Genomic DNA, 6,454 nt, shown 5'->3' on the forward strand with positions numbered 1-6,454 from the left:
AAGTGATATCGCAACCAACAATATACGCACAAGTAGGCACTAGATGCATTGAATTTGTGAGGATCCTTGACACAAGGTTGTAATATACGCACAAGTAGGCACTAGATGCATTGAATTTGTGAGGATCCTTGACACAAGCAAGTACCTCTTAAAGATGAGGTTTCCCACCCTTCCCCCACTCATTTGAATTATGTAGTTTGATTTTATCCATGATAAGACCTAGATTGAGCACCTCTAGTCTTGGTTGATCTTGTATCCCGTGGTGTAGAGTAGAGAGCATAAGAGTTGGAGGTTGCTAGAGGCAATGATGAGGCTAGAAACATGAGAGAGAGAGAGAGAGAGAGAGAGAGAGAGAGAGAGAGAGAGAGAGAGAGAGAGAGAGAGAGAGAGAGAGAGAGAGAGAGAGAGAGAGAGAGAGAGAGAGAGAGAGAGAGAGAGAGAGAGACCATGTTCTATTAATATGAATACAATACTTATATAATACAAAAAATATACGACTATTATACATTGGCCTTAAAAAAAAAGGAGGTATAATATGGAGACACTTCATCGAATACATGGATTACTATATTGGATTATGCAAATTTTTTTAAAGGATGAAAGGATTCTTTGGTATGAAAAATAATTCCCCTTATAAGTGTTCAGTTGCTTAACATATCTGAATGGTCTTTAAGTTAAGACATTGTAAATATGAGGGTTAAAGAAATATAAAACAACTAAGTCAAGGGATTTTTAGTTTGATATTCATTTCACTTTATTTAAAAATAACTTTTTAATATTCTTACTTTTGAGTACTTGTTTGATAATTGAGCTAAATAACTTAAATAATGTAATTAATTGTTTGTAAAAATCAATTAAATAGCTAAATAATATATGTATAGATAATAATATTAATATTTTCAATATATTTTGAGTTAAAGTAAGTATGCTTAAATATAATTGATATTAAAATATTTACATTTCAAACATTAATTGGGAATGAATTTGTATTTCTTAATGACTAAATGAGAAAAAATGTATAATAATTTTTAAGTAAGGTAATAAAGAAGAATACAAGAAAAGCATTAGGAAAAAAAAGAACTCACAAATGGGCCCTTAAAAATAATATAGTTTAAGATGTGGGCCTTTTGGATTGTCCAATAGGAAGGCTAGATGTTGACATCCATGGAGGGTGAATCTTCTCTCTCCAAATCTTGGGGTTTTTTAAATTAAAAAAAGGGGTAGTGGGGGATTTAAAAAAAGGGAGAATGAATGGTACACAAAAATTGAGTTTCTCTCACCTTGTATTCCCCCCCCTTTTTTTGGAGAATTTTCAATTTTGGTTTTTTCCCTCTCACGAAATCAGTTTGACCCAAAAGTTGAGCAACAGACCACTTTCCCTCTCTTCTCTATATTAGTGAATTTTCATCTCCATTGAAGCTCCCTAGTGAGCGTAATTAGGGTTTTGAGCATTCTGTTCACCTCTGCACTTTCTTCTCCATGCAGCTCCAGATTTTGGACAAAACATAGGTGCCCATCTCTCTCTGCATTTTCTCTTGTTTGCTATTTTTTCAATAGGGTTTAATGTCATTTCTTACTGTTATTGTTGTTTTATTGTAAAGGTTGTTTTGGGCAGGAGGTAGAGGTACTCATTCATATATATATATATCCCTCTTGTTTGCTATTTTTTCAATAGGGTTTAATGTCATTTCTTACTATTATTATTGTTTTATTGCAAAGGTTGTTTTGGGTAGGAGGTAGAGGTGCTCATCTCTCTCTCTCTCTCTCTCTCTCTCTCTCTTCTTTCTTTCCCTCTCTCTCTATGTGTTTTTTCTCTTTTATGTTGTATCTTCAATAGAATTTGATGTTGGTTCTAATTGTTGTTTTCTTGCAAAGTTTATTTGGAGCAAGAGACAAAGGTGTTAATCTCTCTCTCTCTCTTTCTCTCTCTCTCTCTCTCTCTCTCTCTCTCTCTATTTGGTTTTCTTTTTGTTGCTATCTTTTTAATACAATATGATGTTAGTTCTAACATTTGTTGTTGTTTTATTGCAGAGATAATTTTGAGTGACATTGCATAAGTGCTCATCTCTCTCTCCCTCTCTCTCTTTCTCTCTCTATGTTTCCTCTTTTCTACTGTTTTTCAGTATACCTTCATATAAATACTAACTCTTGCTATTGTCCTTTGCAGATATCAATTTGAGCAAGATTGGATAGGTGCTCATTTATTTCTCTCTCCCACATACTCACACACGTTCTCTTTCTTCCTCTCTACATATTCCTTTTTCTACTATCTTTATAATAGGGTTTGATGCTAGTTCTAACTTAAGAATCAATTGTTGTTGCAGCACTTAACACAAGGCAAATCAGAGATTCTGTAGATCAATTTACATGCAAAATAGCCATATTATGTGGTGCCAAAATTTATTCACTTAATTAATGACTTTTATATTTGATGGGATTGATGTTTTCTTTTGTCCATCATTTGCAATGGGTTTTGATTAGCAACGATTCAATCTTATCTTCAGCAGATCAGTTTATAGGTAAATTGGCCCTAGTTTGTGTTGCTTCTATTCATGTAGTTATCTAGATATTTTTTGTTAAAAGGGATTCATGCAAGTATTTTTTTAAAAAGGGATTCATGCAGGTATTTTTTTTGCACATGTAGTAGGTATTGTACAAGGTTTAGGTGAGGCACATAATTCTCGATCGACTATTTTGATGTGGTGAGTGATTCCTTTGTGCTGGATGATATGGATCTGTTAGAAGTCGATGGTTCAAAAATCCTCTGCTTTATTGGTCATGTGTGTCCATTCGGATCTCCATGCCAATTGGCAATGATCCATGAAACTCTTGTATCATATAATCCATATAATGCACAATGTGTTGAGTCATAGAATATCTCATGTGGCTGCTATCCTTGTAATAACTACTCTATAACACCCATGTTTCATACAATGTATTGAGTCAAATCAGACTCCTATTCATTATAATAAAATTTATTTTGGTGAAATTCTCTGAGAATTCTTGTGCTATTCTTTTCATTATATCTCATGTAAATGGTATGATTAAAGTGATGCCTTGAAATTGAATCTATACTTTGTGTCGATGTACATATCCACATGCATTTCGATATCGATGTTTGTATCTATTTACAAAAGTGTAAACATCTTTTACTGCCATGTTGATTTATATGGCATATTGATGATTACTAGACAAACTTAAAATGCTTATTATTTAGGGGTTAGTACATACTTCTTTACATCTAATGCCTAGGTTATAATGCTTGAGAGAAGAACAAACGTTCTCTCAATAGAAGTACGTAACAGAAAAGATGAAGAAGGGAATTGGATCATTGATACATATCATTGCTCATCTTGGGTACATATGAGTCCAAGTGTGAAGGGAGCTTTCACTGTGAAAGCATCTACAATTGCAGATGTATCAAAGCGCTAGAAGGTTAAAAATTTAGCTCTTAGACAAAGGAATGTTGATTCTCACCTTGTAATAGAGGAATTTGTACAACACGTATTCATGCAAAAACAAACACATATTACGCCCACTGTGCCTTCAACGAAACATTGCAAATAGTAAGTATTTGCAACTCATTGAGAATGAGAAATTTCATGATATCTATGTAACTACTTGTCTCATATTTATAGAAGTATACCCTTTGGATTGCTATGAGTGGAAAAATATCAAGAGTTTCACAAGTTCTTTTAAGTATTACCACCTCGAAATTGGTACATTGCTCTTTGAGGGGCATACAGCTAAGCAGCTCATAGAGGACCTTGTTTTTTTCTATGACTCCAAGTACATATTACCCAAGGGGGGTCGAGAATATGCAACCCTTGAGTCTATGCACATATCGAATCTCAATAGCATAGAATAGCCATTGTGTAGTAGTGACATTTTGCACATGTATAGCACACAAATTTCAGCAGACATATTGAACTCTATGAAGCCAAGCACTGGCTCAAAGAATGTACATCTAAGCTGGTTCATTGAGAGCGGAATTTAGGTCCCGGAAAGTGCTTAAAAATAGCTAAAAATCATGAATACCAAGGAAAAAATGTTCACCGTCAAAGGCGGCGGCTCGATCTAGGACGATTTTAAGCGTCAAAGTGCTTTAAAGGCGCCTGAGCGACACTTGTTGATTTTTTCATAATTTTTCAGACAGTCGTGCGGGTTAACACGAGCTACTGGCCAATGCGGGATGCTAAGCCGGACGCCCAGGATTTTTTAGAGCTCGATTCCGAGTCCGGACGGGGAAATGGCCAAGAAACCGGTCAAGATACGAAGGGGTGGACAAAATTTGGCCAAAATGGGCAAGTGACCCTTGGGAGCCCAAATTTAAAATGTAGCATGAAACTTTGGAGGAGAGAGAAGATGCAAATTGTGGAGGAAGATGGCGCCTTCATCACGCCGATTTTTGCGCCCACATGTTGATGCCTCAATCCTCAGCCTGCAAACAACCCCCCCCAATGATCATGGGCATTGATTCCCCTCTGTATGCTGACTCTATCGCCGCCCTTCGCTCGCGCAATGATGCCCTCTTTGAAGATCTCTGATTTCAGTCTTTCTCTCTCCTCCCTCTCTCTCTTCTAAAGGCAAGTTCATGTGGGAAGGAGGAAGAAGAAAGAATGATGGAGGCTTGTCTGGCATGGATCGGATTGCTCCACGGGCTGGAAATGGTGATTGGTGATTGTGCTGGACATGAAGTGCTGCTGATTTCCAGATTTGCAGCCATGGACATAAAACCCGAAACACGCAAATAAGCGGTAATTTAAAATTTTCAAAGGAAATTTGAGATTCTATAGCTTTTGGTTGATGAAATGTTGTTCATGTGGGATAAAAATTGTTCATGTTGCTGTTTTCCATGAGTTCTTGCAGGTCATAATCAAAAAATAAGAAAAATATGCATTTTGTGGTTCAAAATAATATGCTAAAACACGTAAAACATGAAAAAACAAGGGAAAATGAGGGTTTTTGTCATAAAAATGGGAAAGTGAATAGGAACACCAACTAAACTTTCATTTTTCTGCAAGAAGGAACTAAGGGCCACAGCCCATAACCTGTTTTGAATTTTTAGTAATTAAATAATGCAGGAAAATGAGGGAAAATACAAGAAAATGGTGAAAAAACCCTAAAAAATAGGGGGAAAAATACATTTTGGGTTTCGAAAAATAAGGATAAATAAGAGCAATGTTTGTGAATGTTTGTGGGGACTGAAGCATGAGGATTTGCCTCAATTCAACCCCACCTTCTTGTTCTAGTGTGTCTTTTTCCGGTTTTTTTCACATAAAATGATGTCAAAATACTTTATAAACCTATGCAACGATGTAATATTTACACGGGGAAGGGTAGAGGAGTTGAAATATGTCTAAATGCCGTGTGAAATGATGGAAAAGTTGCTGATTTCTATGCATAGCATTTATACATGGACAGTAGGCAAAAAAATACTTTGCATAACTCAAATACGCAAGGACAACGAGGATATGGAGCCTTTAGAGGCAAGGGGAGATCATCTAGAGGCAGAGGTGGCTCCTAGCAATTGCATGAGTAGTCTAACAGGGATAAAGACTGTCATTATTGCAAAAGATATGGGCATATTGTGAAGGATTGTCATAAAAAGCAAGCTTATATGAAGGCAAAAGGCAAGCAACATGGACATTATGCATCTTCCAATGGTACTTAGGATGACCAGGGAGATAGACTATTTGTTATGCAACATGTATCAAAGAATACACCTAAGCAAGGCAAAGATGAGAAATGGTACATAGACTTAGGAGCATCCAATCATATGACTCCTCATGGAGAATTTTTTTATGAGTTAGTAGTAGGGTCTCATGGATTTGTATGTGCTGGTGATGATACACAACATGATATTCAACATATAGGTGTGGTTCTATTACCCATGCCTGATGGTAGAAAGAAGAACCTACATGATGTACTACATGTACCTTCTATTACCAAGAATTTGTTGTCAGTTAGATAGATGGCAAAGAATAGAATTTGCAAGCCAGATTCAATAGGGATGGTTTTTTTATTGAAGAATATGGCAATGACTATAAATTGATTGCCAAAGGCAAGAGAGATGGCAGAATGTTTACCTTGGATGCATCTATCCTGGAATTGAAGGCAGCCATGTTTGCCCATGATAATGGAGTAGTTCAGGATGTAGAAATCTTGCACAAACACATTGTTCATGTTAATGTATAGAAACTGAAAAATATGCATTAGAAAGAGGTTCTACTTGGCTTGCCGAAGTTCAAGTACACTGATCTTGGACATGTATGCCTTGCTTGTCAGTTTGGGAAACAATGAGATTCCCGTTCATGAGACATGTCAGAAAACAATTCTCAGTCTTTGCAATTGATACCTTTGGATGTATGGGGTCCTACCCATAATGCATCTTTTGGTGATGCCAAGTATTATGTATCCTTCATTGATGATTTTAGCCGATACACATGGCTGT

This window comes from Lygodium microphyllum, chromosome 7 (assembly GCF_053477565.2).
Source record: "Lygodium microphyllum isolate KBCC chromosome 7, Lygodium_microphyllum_v1.1.10, whole genome shotgun sequence".
NCBI classification, from domain to species: Eukaryota; Viridiplantae; Streptophyta; class Polypodiopsida; order Schizaeales; family Lygodiaceae; genus Lygodium; species Lygodium microphyllum.